We start from the raw sequence: 12,018 nt of genomic DNA, 5'->3' as shown, positions 1-12,018 counted from the left end.
AACATCGTATGAATATAATATTCAAAAAAAAAAAGATCAATTGAATGTTAATGGATTGTAAATAATGTTATTATTGCGTGTGTATGTTAGAATCTTTTTCTTTTCTTTTTTACATAATAAACATCAATTCTTTTCCGAAAAACAAAAATCCTTTATGTTTGATTCAAAAAAAAAAAAAAAAAAAACAAAAACAAAGTTCATGTTTTCCTATATGGGAAAAAAGTAAATTTTTCTAAAAAGTTCATATTGAATACATTTACGTGCTTTGCATACATCATCATCATCACCATCACGTGTGATAATTTTTTCACACATTTTTTTATGTAACAAAAAAAAGAAAAAATTTGAATAAATAAATTTTTCTTTTTTAAATATTCAAAATCTTTTCATTGTAATCAGATGATGATGATGACCACCGGTCAATGGCCATCAGGATAAATACGTGCCGTTTACTACTATAATCATCATCATTATATAATTCAATCCAAAAAAAAGGAAGAATATTTTTTCCAGAAACAAACGACAATAAAAAAGTAAATTGCACACTTCATTTACCGAGAAATAATGATGATAATTTTTTAACCATTCAACCAAAACGACAAACAAAACAAAACAAAACAAAAAATTGTCATCTTTATCATCTACAAACAAACCAAACCAAACAAACAAACTAGCCATTCTTAAAACCCTCTATTTTCAACTATCCACCCACCACCACCACCACCATCATCATCATCAGTGATGATATGGTTGACCACTATATAATCATCTTTTGGATAACGGATAATAACAACAACAACAATTTTACACTTTGATAGACACGATTTATATCATTTTCATATATTTTGTCACATTATTTGATAACGAATTTCCTTTCTTTCTTTTTGGATAAACCTAAACCTTAACATTAAAGAAAAACGAAAAATTTTTCACTTTTGCAATTCATAAATGAAATCTTTTTTGGATAAGTTTTTTTTTGCTTTCATTCGAGAACAACAACAAAAAAGATTGTCTGAAAGGTCATGACCCTTTTCAGGTCGGTCAACATCATTACGACAACAAAAATGTTTGGTTGAAAAAATAACAAAAAAAAAAAAACGAGAGATTTTTTTTCCTTTTTTAACCATTCATCCATCCATCCATCTTTCATTCGTTGGTTGATTTAAGAATAATTTCTTATTCGTTTTTTTTCCCAAAAAAAAAACTTTATTTGTCAAGTAAACAAGCAATAAAGATCTGGCTTTTGCAAGAAAAAAAACGACTGTCGTTGTTGTTGATAAAACAAAAAATCGAATGGTTAAAAACAAAATCGGGAAAAATTCCTAGGAAATTTTTTTTTATTCGTTTGTTTGAATATTGAAGAATCCTTTCTTTATTTCTTTCTTTTATCCAATATGATTTGCATGTTATAGTCGATAATTATGATGATGATGATGATGATGATAAAGGGATGTGTCACATATTTACATACACAAGTGATGAGTATTTTGTGATGTGATGTAATGTTGTCATTATCGTTACGGATCGATGGGGCTAAATAAAAACCTGTTGTTATTTGGGATATCATCATCATCATCATCATTTTTTTCACTATTTGACAACCCTAAGAATTTTTTTTACAAGCTTTCTTTATCTTGAAGAATCTGAAATAAATTGGTTTGAAAGTGATTGGCTTAGTGTTTATTATTATTACTAGTTGTTGTGGTGACAACAATTATTATCATTGTTTTGTTGATAGCTTCCTTTCTTTTTTATTCGCTTATTGAAAAGGTGTGTATGTGAAAATTCATATCATTATTTACCGGCAAACGGAATCTTAAAACATCATAAAAAACGTTTGTTGTTGTTTTTTTTTGCTTAATGATTGTTGCCAAATTTTTGTTGCTGTTGTTGTTTTTCTTTACCAAAAATACTAAAATCTAACAATTTATTATTCAATAATGAAAAAACAAGGGAAAAAAAATTTCACTTTACGTTTTGGTTCATTGATGTTGATGATGATGATGATGATGATGTACAACTATTTTATGACAATTTGTCGCCGAAAAAAAAACAATATTATCTAACAAGTTCATTTGAATTTATAATAATAACATAAATTGTTAGCTATATCATCATTAAAATGATGATGTTAATGATAATCAAAAAAAAAAAAAAAAAACAAAACAAAACAGAAAAAAACTATACACCATTTCAAAGACCAAACATCACGAATTTTGTTTTACATCATCTTTGATACTATAATCATCAACATAATCATTATCGGCCAAGTGTTATGATCATCATTATCATCATGATAGCAATGATAATAATTTGAGAAAGGTGATGTTTTGTTTTGTTGTTCGAATAAGGTGAAAGTTCTATCAGCTAATTCAATTTGTCATCATTATTATTTAAAGATAATAATGTATAAGATGAAAATTGTAAATTCAAAAGAAAAACAATTATTTTCATCATTGATACAAACTTGATTTTCATAATGATGTGATCCAAATATTAATTTTATAAAATCTTGGAAATGAATTTTTTTACGACAACAACATAAAAAAACAAACTTAACTTATTCGAATCGATACTATCGATACCTAAAAAATAACATTTTGACGACAACAAAATTTCGAACACTTGTATTCCTATCGTATAATATAATGATGATAATGTGAATAGTTCGATGATTATGATGTTGATGATGATGGTAATGTCTTTTCTTGTTTTTCCCAAAGTGTGTGTTATTTGTGCGAAAATGCTTCGGGACAATTCCACAATCGTATATCAAACATACAGTATTTACTATAGATTTCGGTAAATTGCTTCATTTTCAATGATCATCATTATCATCATGATGATGATCATCAAGAGCATTTGAATTTGGTAAGAAACAACAAAATTTACCATTGTCGAGACGAAGAAAATTTTAACATTAAACATTCGATTTTTTATTCGTATGTATTATTTGCATAATTGCATCTTTGTTTGAAAATTTTTTTTCTCTCACTTTTTTTCTCCGTTTCTCTTTTAGTTTCCCATAGCTGTAGTAGTGGTGATGTTGATGATTCTTTAAAATTCTCATGTTGAAAAAAATTGAAAATTTATCCACTTCGAAGCGAATCGAGGAAATTTTTTTTTGTTTTGTTATTTTTCTCTCTTTCTCTCTTCAAATATTGATGCGGCTTGATTGTTCAGATAATTATATTTCAATCTTTCTCTTGTTTTTGCTATTTTGTATGTCAATCATCTTGGCAAGATGATGATGATGATTAAGAAAAAAAAGCGACGAAGAAGATAATAATTTGATATTTGATGGTCTGTACAATTACCCTTTTTTCCCCTTCTAACCATGGATGTCATAAACATGATTATCATTATAATTTCTATCTAATCATTTTGAACAAAATTATCTCCATCATCATTATCATATCATAATGGGTAATAATCATTGTTTTTGTTTTCGAACAAAAGAGAAAATTAAATCTACATAAATTTCCGTTACATCTAATATTATCAAATCAAACAGAATCACAATGCAAGCTCAATGTTTTATTTTGTATCCAATCAATGATGAAAATTATGATTGAGATAACGGTTTACCTTGTTTGGATGTGGGTGTGTAACCATATCAATGAACCGAACTTGACAAAATGAAAGATATAAATCTTTTGTTTTGAAACTTCCTTTATATCCTCATCATCAACAACATATCATATGTCACAGGCGGTGGCAATAATAATGCTTGGCATATCATGGTTAATTTATCTGAAACAAAATATAATTTCAGGATCGATTTGAAAATAACAACAAATTTTGTTCATGCACAATGAACAAACACAATGAACATTTCACTCAGACAAACGTCAGAATGTTGATGTAAGATATTTTTCTTTTTCTTTTTTGGATCGTTTCAGAAAAGAAAAAACGAGGACAAGGTTAAAGATATATCTCTTTATATAATATTGTATCATGAATCTTTTCTTTTCTTTATCATTATTTTATTTTATTTTTCTCTATTATCACAGATCTTATTCTTTCAACAATATTGATAGCAAACATTTGTTGTTTTTTTGATCACTAACAACAAACAAACAAATGTAATGTTTTTTGGGCAAAGAAATCAAAAAAAATAAAAACATTAAATAACACCTGTATGAGTGTTTTAATGAATTATCATGATATATGATTGCCATTTATCATTGCTACTATCACTACCGCTATCATTATTGATCCAAAAAAATAAATTTCGAATATTAATCAAAGCTTTGAAATAGAGTTATTACATTTGACAACGACTATTTTTTTCAAAGCTAAAGGTAGTGATGAGAGGTGGAAAATTATTGTTGTTGTTGTTATCCATATAAAGAAAGATTGATAACAAGAATAATAAATTCGTTTTTTTTCTCCAATGCGAAAAAACCATTTTATTATCATTGATTAATCAACACAAACATCCGTTTCAATCTTGATTCGAAAAAAACATTCGATGAATTTAAAATGAATTTCATACTAATCTCATTTATTTTAGGTTTTCTCTATCTTTCGTTTTGAAGTAGATTGGTAATAACAATGATTATAATCGAATGAATTTAGAATTGGCTCAATCATCATCATCATCTTGATCACAACCGGAAAATTGAAATCTGAATTCTCATCATCATCATCATCATCGTTATGACATGATAATCATTATCATTTGGCCATCAAATTCTCAAACAAGTCCATAAAAATTCCTTAAAACATTTAGACATTTTTTGAAAAACGAAAAATCAATCAGATTTGATGTTTTGTAATCAAAGAACTTGATTTGTTCATCTTTCATTCCATTATTTTGTTCATCTTCAACAGTGTAAAACAAAACACGTTGTTCTTTTTGCGTAATCAAATGAATTTTTTATGTCGAATATCATCATCATCATCATCGTTGTCGTTAACGATTATCCTCATCAAAATAAAAAAGATGAAATTAAATTCCTCAAATAGATTGCATAACGGCTGGTTATCAATAAAAAATAAATCAAATCAAAAAAACCAAATCATATATTTACGTCAGTCAATCATAATCATCATCATCATCGGTCGATCGATCGATCGATTGATCGATAAAATGATTTTCATTTTGATTAACAAAATCACAGAATAATGATGACAATGAAGAGAAGAAAAAAAAATTTACAAAGATAAAACTGACAGATGAAATTATTACCAAACAAGATTCGATTTTTCTATTTTGATCAAAATCGAAAATTGTTGTTCATACCCGATTTACTGAAAATTCTTTTCTCTTTTTTTTCTCTTCGTTTCAAGATCATCACCATTTTATCATCATTGTTAGATAATAGTAATGTTAAGAGAGAGAGAGAGAGAGAGAGAGAGAAAAAAATACCGAAGATAATGACAATAATGATTAAATAATGATGGCTTACCAGATTCGTTCATTTCTTTTCTGTTTACCATTTGTCATTATTGTAACAGCATCATCATAAATGAATCGAACCGAAGCCAAAATGAAATTTAAAGAAAATAAAAAACGAAAATAATCTACGAAAGCCTTAAATGATCAATGTTTTGACTTTTTTTTTCTATCTTGAACAATCTTATCATCATCTTCATTCTACAATTTTCAATGACTTTTTTTCTTTCTTCATCACCTCATCATCATCATCATCATGGCCTCCACGAAAGAATGATCTATCATTTTCTTTCAATAAATGATCATCATTCTTTTTTTTCTGTAGTTGCTGTTTCTTTTTTTTCCATTGAAAATACCTGATGATGATCATGGTGTTGAAATAGTAATATGATGATCATTCCATTGATGATGATTATTCTGGTATTATGAGCTTTTTTTTTCTTCAATTCAAACACAATCAATGGTGAGAGTTTTCTTTCTTTTTGTTGCAAAAACAGAAAATTTCACAAATTCGTTTTTCTTAACTCAACAAAATCTGATCGCGAAAAAAATTGATGCGATAATTATTATGTAATGATGTATGAACGAGTTTTTTTTTAATTTTACAACCGGTCAAAATTCAAAAATCAGGAAAAGTAATTCAATTTGAATATAACATCATTATCATCATGATTCTGGATGAATAATGAATTGTCACATTATCAAACGATATAATGATGATGATCGCACACACACACAAACAAAAATCACAAGAATTGAATAATTATTGCTAATGATCTATTATTAGTTATGAATTTTTCTTTTTTTCGACCATCAAAATGACCAAAAACATTTATCATTATGATGATGAATGTTTGTAAATAAAATAAAAAAAATTTAGCGGTCAATAACATTGTTTTATCTATTCAATTTATTTGATTCTTTTAGCTTTGGAATTTCAGTTTCTCTTCTACTTAATTCTCATTTGATTTAAGATGTTTTTTTTCAAGTTCAAGCAAACAAACAAAAAAAACGAAAAGAAAAAAAAACAAAGAGATCATCAGTAAGGAGGTATGGTTCATGTTTCACTTGTTCTTCAAGTTACTTCAGGATCTCTTTTTTTCACTTTATATTTTAAGGTTTTTTTTGTATATATTCAAGTCACAAAATGATGATGATGGTGATGCAAATAAATTAAATTTAAAAATAAACCTCAAATATTAAAACATCAACGACAAAGAACAAATAGCAATGAATATGACAGTCAATTTAACTGGAGAATAAAAAATCCAGCCAAATCCCAACCATCAAGCTTGAAATAAAAGGGTTAATTCTCATTACAACTTTTTTTCTTTCTATCTTTTGATCATAAAAAAGACGAAGAAAATCTATGAAATGGAAATGAAAACAAACAAACAAAAAGAAAGGAAATTGACCCTTTCTTAGGTTATTATCTTTTCTAGCTAAATTTTCTCTTCACACAAGTGTTATGGGAGAAAAAGAATCTTATGGGTAAAAAAAAACAAAAATTTTCATTCGAAATAATCTTCATTTTCATTGGATTCAGAAGGAGAAAAAAAAGCGAAAATTTATTTCATTTTTTTTTCTCGCAATTATACGCGATAATGTGGCGCCAAAATAATATATATTGATTGAAACCACTTGTCGGGAAGAAAAACGTCAAACATTTTTTTCCCAATATATTTCATTTTGATCAATATCTATTGATTTCCTATAGGAATTTTCGGTATTACAATTAGTTTATCGATGTTGTTTTTTCTATGTTGTTGTTGTTGTTGTTTATCAAATTGTTTAGTTTGTTAATCATTTATTTAAATTTTGTTTTATGAAACAAAAATAATTATTCTGATGCAATAATTACTATATAGTCATTACAAAATTATAAACGAAATCATCTTTAATCAACTGAATCGATTTTAATGAAAACAACAACAAAACAAAACAAAAACAAAAATTTGTCGCGTGTCTATTCTTCCCACTCATAATTATTATGATAATCATTATCATTAGGATAAATGAAACAAACCCTATGCGTGCATCAATTAATTAAGCTAATTAATTGATTATTTTCATTTTTTTTCTCTAAAAATAACAAAATTTTTTTTTGACTTTTTCTTTACGTTTTTTGCATGATGTCCATCAATCTCTAAACATTTCGTTTCTTTATCATTGTTAATGTTATTTCAAGATGAAAAAAAAGAAAATTTCAACAATTCTGGAACTATGGGTGTGTGTGGACACACACACACACACAAACACAAACAACATATCTGAAAGTATCTAAAAGCAAAAAATTTCATTTCATTTAAACAAAATTATGACGACAATTATTATTAGAATGTGAATTGCAAACAAAACAAAAAAAATGAATTTTTCATTTTGTTGATCATCTTTTTTTTTTTGTTCACTAATAATAATCATAATTTCAATTTTCATCTATGAATTGATTTTCAATTTTCAATTTTTTTCAATTCACTGTTGTTTATGATATTGTTGGGAGAGAAAAAAAAAATCGTGCCAAATGATAATGATTTTTCCGATCCAAAATCAATGTCAAGATGGACAACAACAACAACAACAACAAAATTGACAACGAAAAAAACTGAATAAGAAGAAGAAAACATAAGGCTCCATAAGGAAATTTCTCCAATATAACAGCAACGATAACAATAATAGAAAACAAAAAAAACACATGTCCTGTTTGATTTGAATGTCACGATTTTTTTTTATATATACACCAACCAAATAATAATCATCATTATCGGATGTAAAAGATGGACAATACTTATACACACACAATTGTTACGACGGGAAATCATGGAATATTTTATGATGTTCTAATATGTGTGTGTGTGTGTGTGTATGATGTGCGTGTCTCTATTTGGAATCGAAAGAAGTAAGCAAAAAAAGAAAAAAAGATCACTTTCATTGACCAGCCAATCGAATTGAATTCAATGTTAAATGATGAAAATATGATCATCATCATTAAATTTTTTTTTTTGAATGATAATGACAATAAAAACATTAACAATACAATACAATTGTGTTTCAATTGATCGAGAAAATGAACAAACAATAACTGATCAATGATAATTTGATTGTGTGATGATAATGATCAACAATTTTGGTGATAATGAAAAGTCGATTTTTTTTCATTATTCAAAAGTTCATCAAACAAATGAATGAATGAAAAAGTGAAACAAAAAAAGGAGAAAGTATTATGAATGATGAAATTCTTGTATCTTTCTTTTTTTTTGTTATTTGGTTATGAAATTGGATGAATGATTAATTCTGCAAAAATTCATGCTGTGGATATGAATTTTTTTTCTTCTTCTTTGCTTTGCACTCAAATTTTATTCTCTATTTTTGATAATCAATTATTGGACAGATTTGAATCTTCAAACAACAGTTGAATCAAACATACAACAACAAAAATTCATTCATTCATTTTCAAAACATGCTGTGATCATTTTTTTTCCTGGTAGATCACCAATGTATTGATCATAAAAGAATTGAAAAATTTTAATCATTAAAAAATGAAAACAAAAAAAAAATACATTTTAAAATAATGAATAATGATCATTTCAAGGAAAAATACCCAACGTTTGTTTTGATTCTTTGTTTTGTTTTGTTTTTTCTTTCTATTTTTTTCATTCATAATTATCAATCATCCATTTAATCATTTGGCCCAATACAAATGATGAAAAAGTTCAGCAAAGGTCATCATAATCATCATTATCATCATCATCATCGTAATCGAAATTTGAAAAAGAAAAAAATTTCGATAATTGAATTAAATTATTGAGAAAAAATTGATAATAATTTTGATTTAACAAAATAATCGATCGAAAATTGATTATAATTTATAAAATTTTGATGAAAAATATGACCATCACCACCCATGATGATGATCATCATAATCATAATCATCTTTTTTGATCAATCAATCATTTCGACTAACTTGTTGATTGAGAATCTTTTTCTTTTTTTGCAAGCCATCACGGTCCTTACTTGGTCTCCGCATACAAACGCATGAAGAATATGAACATTTTTGATTGATTAAATTGGATTTTAAATAGTTTTTTTATAAAATTATATCATTTTGTAGTTTTTTAAATCAAAAAAAAAAAATTTCAAAATTTTATTAAAAATCAATAAAAACAAACATCAAAAACTGTTCAAATAATTCATTTTGCAAACTTTATTTTTTGTTTTGTTTTCTTCATTCAATGTTTGTTTTATTGGATAAATTTGGACTGACACCATTGACTGAATCAATCGACGTATTTGGGATTGGATACACACACACAAAAAAAACATAGAAAATTTCTATTTGTCCTACGTAAATATTTCAAATATAAATTTGATTTTTCATTTTTTTGCTGATCAAATCCAAATTTGGTATGATGATCTCAAGGATTTCTTTTTTTTTTCAATGTTTCGATCGTTTTCGTTTGTTGTTTTTATTAGTCATTTTTTTAGAATTCCTATGAATGGAATGACCAAAATATCGTATTTATATTGACGACATTTTTAGCATTTCTCAATGATCATGATCTTTTTTTTATATAATTAAAAGAGACAGAAAAATAATTCAGTTAACCCTGAACCTCTTCCTCCACACACACACGAATTTGTTACCAAAATTAACGCCATCGCACCAATTTTTTGATAATGATCAATATGATGAACAACATGAAATAAGGGGAAAAAATCCTTCAAATATTTATTCTATTAATGTAATTTTTTTTTTGCATATTCTTCCGTTATTGATTCAAAGTTTTGAGAAATTAAGAGAGAAAAAAAACTGAATCAAGGTTATTTGAAATCAATGATGATGACTAATTAACAAAAAAACAAAACAATGAACCGGAACAACACAATGCTAATGAAAAAAAAACTGAACAGCATTTGTGAACACCTCCATTTCGAATGTTTTAAACGTTCGAATTGTTCGTTTTAATTTGTGACACAATTTTTTTTAACGAAATAAAAAAAAATATCATGATAAGTAAAATTTACTTTCGTTTTTGCTTTGTTCTGTTTCATTGTTTAAGACTCGATCAATGATTTATCGATGATAATTTTTTGTTAATTTATCTTTCCTCTTAAAACTATTTAACAACTCCCAACTTGATCGAATAATTAAAGATTTTGAAAGCTGTTTTTTTTCTTTCACCAAAAATTCGGGTCATCATCATCATAAACATTATGAAGATGAGAAAATTAATCTTGATGATCTCATCCTAATTTTGTTTCATTTCACAAGAGAAACATAATGATGGAATATCCGTCATGATACGAAAAAAAAATATGAAATATCAAAATGAATGATTACAGTGCACATTATACGATGAGATTTTTGTTTTACCCGTCGAGATCATTATCCGCATCAATTGGATCTGCTTCTTTTTCTGTTTTGTTTATATGCAATGGATTGATGAACTACAAATCTCAACATTGCAATCTTATTTTAACATTAGTCGAACAAAATGTTCATAAAGGATGTATATTTCACTGATAGCAAAATGAAACAATGAAAAATAAAGACAAAGAACAAAAAGAAAAGTTCATGCACACAAATTTCATTTCAAATCTTGATTAATTTAAAAAAAAAATCAAAATAAAATTTAATTGAAAAAAAAGAATAATCAACAAATGATAATGGCAAACAACAAAGTATTGTTTTTATCCAACACATTAGTTTTGTTAATAGGTAAACTTTATTCTTTAGTTTTTTTTTATCATTTCATTTTTGAAAAAGTGAAATTCAATAAGTTTTTTTAATGAATTTTCACCCTAATTTTTTTTAAAAAAAAGAAAAACCTAGTGACCTAATGTTATAGAAAAATTTATCAAATTCATTCAATTATATGTTCAGCATAAATATCCTAGCAATTTATATTTGTAAATAAAGGTAATTACTTAGGTAAGTAACAAGTTAAAAACAACAACAACAACAACAACAACAGCATAAATAAATGATTGAAAAGTTGATTTGATTTATCTAAGCTGCCAAATTCTAACATATTTAACCATTCATTCATTCATTCATTCATTCATTAAAGAAAATGAATTGAATTGAAAGAAATCGACATCGATATTTAGGAGAAAGGTGAAGAGAAAAAAACAAAAATGTAACAAATGAAAGGAAAAAGGTGAATTTTAAATTAACTAACGAACGAACGAACGAACAACAACAAGGTTCGGGTGTGTGTGATAAGTATAAACATCCTATATGATCATGGCCAACATAGTAACATATTAATTTGAACTAAATGATCGGAAAAAATAAAAATTCAAAGTTTTGTTTTACATTTTTATTGATAATGATGTTCATGATGTTCATGATTTTTGTTTTTCCAAAACAAAAAACAAAAACCGAATACATTTAAAGATGTAAAATTTGATCAATTTGATCTCCGTATAATAAGGCAAGTTTAAATTTAAATATGCATCATTATTATTATTATTTTAATAGGTCTGATCGGCTTTTTTTTTGATTTTGATCATTTATGACTTATATGATGATCAGAATAAGAAGAATTTTTCCGATGAATAAAACATAAATTTTTTTCTCTTTCTCTCTCTCTAATACCAGGATCTTGAACCAGATA

The 12,018-nt window shown here is 26.2% G+C and overlaps 1 long non-coding RNA gene across 1 annotated transcript; it reads left to right on the top strand.

Moving 5' to 3' along the window:
• Positions 1-2,617: 2,617 nt before the first annotated feature.
• Positions 2,618-5,702, top strand: LOC142645520 (uncharacterized). The gene is made up of 3 exons (XR_012846644.1): positions 2,618-2,942; positions 3,020-3,426; positions 4,517-5,702. It is a non-coding gene; the product is annotated as an uncharacterized LOC142645520 (long non-coding RNA).
• The last annotated feature ends 6,316 nt before the right edge of the window (positions 5,703-12,018 follow it).

The sequence above is a fragment of the Dermatophagoides pteronyssinus genome, unplaced genomic scaffold (genome assembly GCF_027571235.1).
Source record: "Dermatophagoides pteronyssinus isolate colony J.1.1.1.1 unplaced genomic scaffold, Derpt_VIB-CSIC_2022.12 sq0013, whole genome shotgun sequence".
Classification (NCBI taxonomy): domain Eukaryota; kingdom Metazoa; phylum Arthropoda; class Arachnida; order Sarcoptiformes; family Pyroglyphidae; genus Dermatophagoides; species Dermatophagoides pteronyssinus.
Note: the sequence above shows the minus strand (reverse complement) of the source record. Positions and strands in the feature narration are given on the sequence as shown.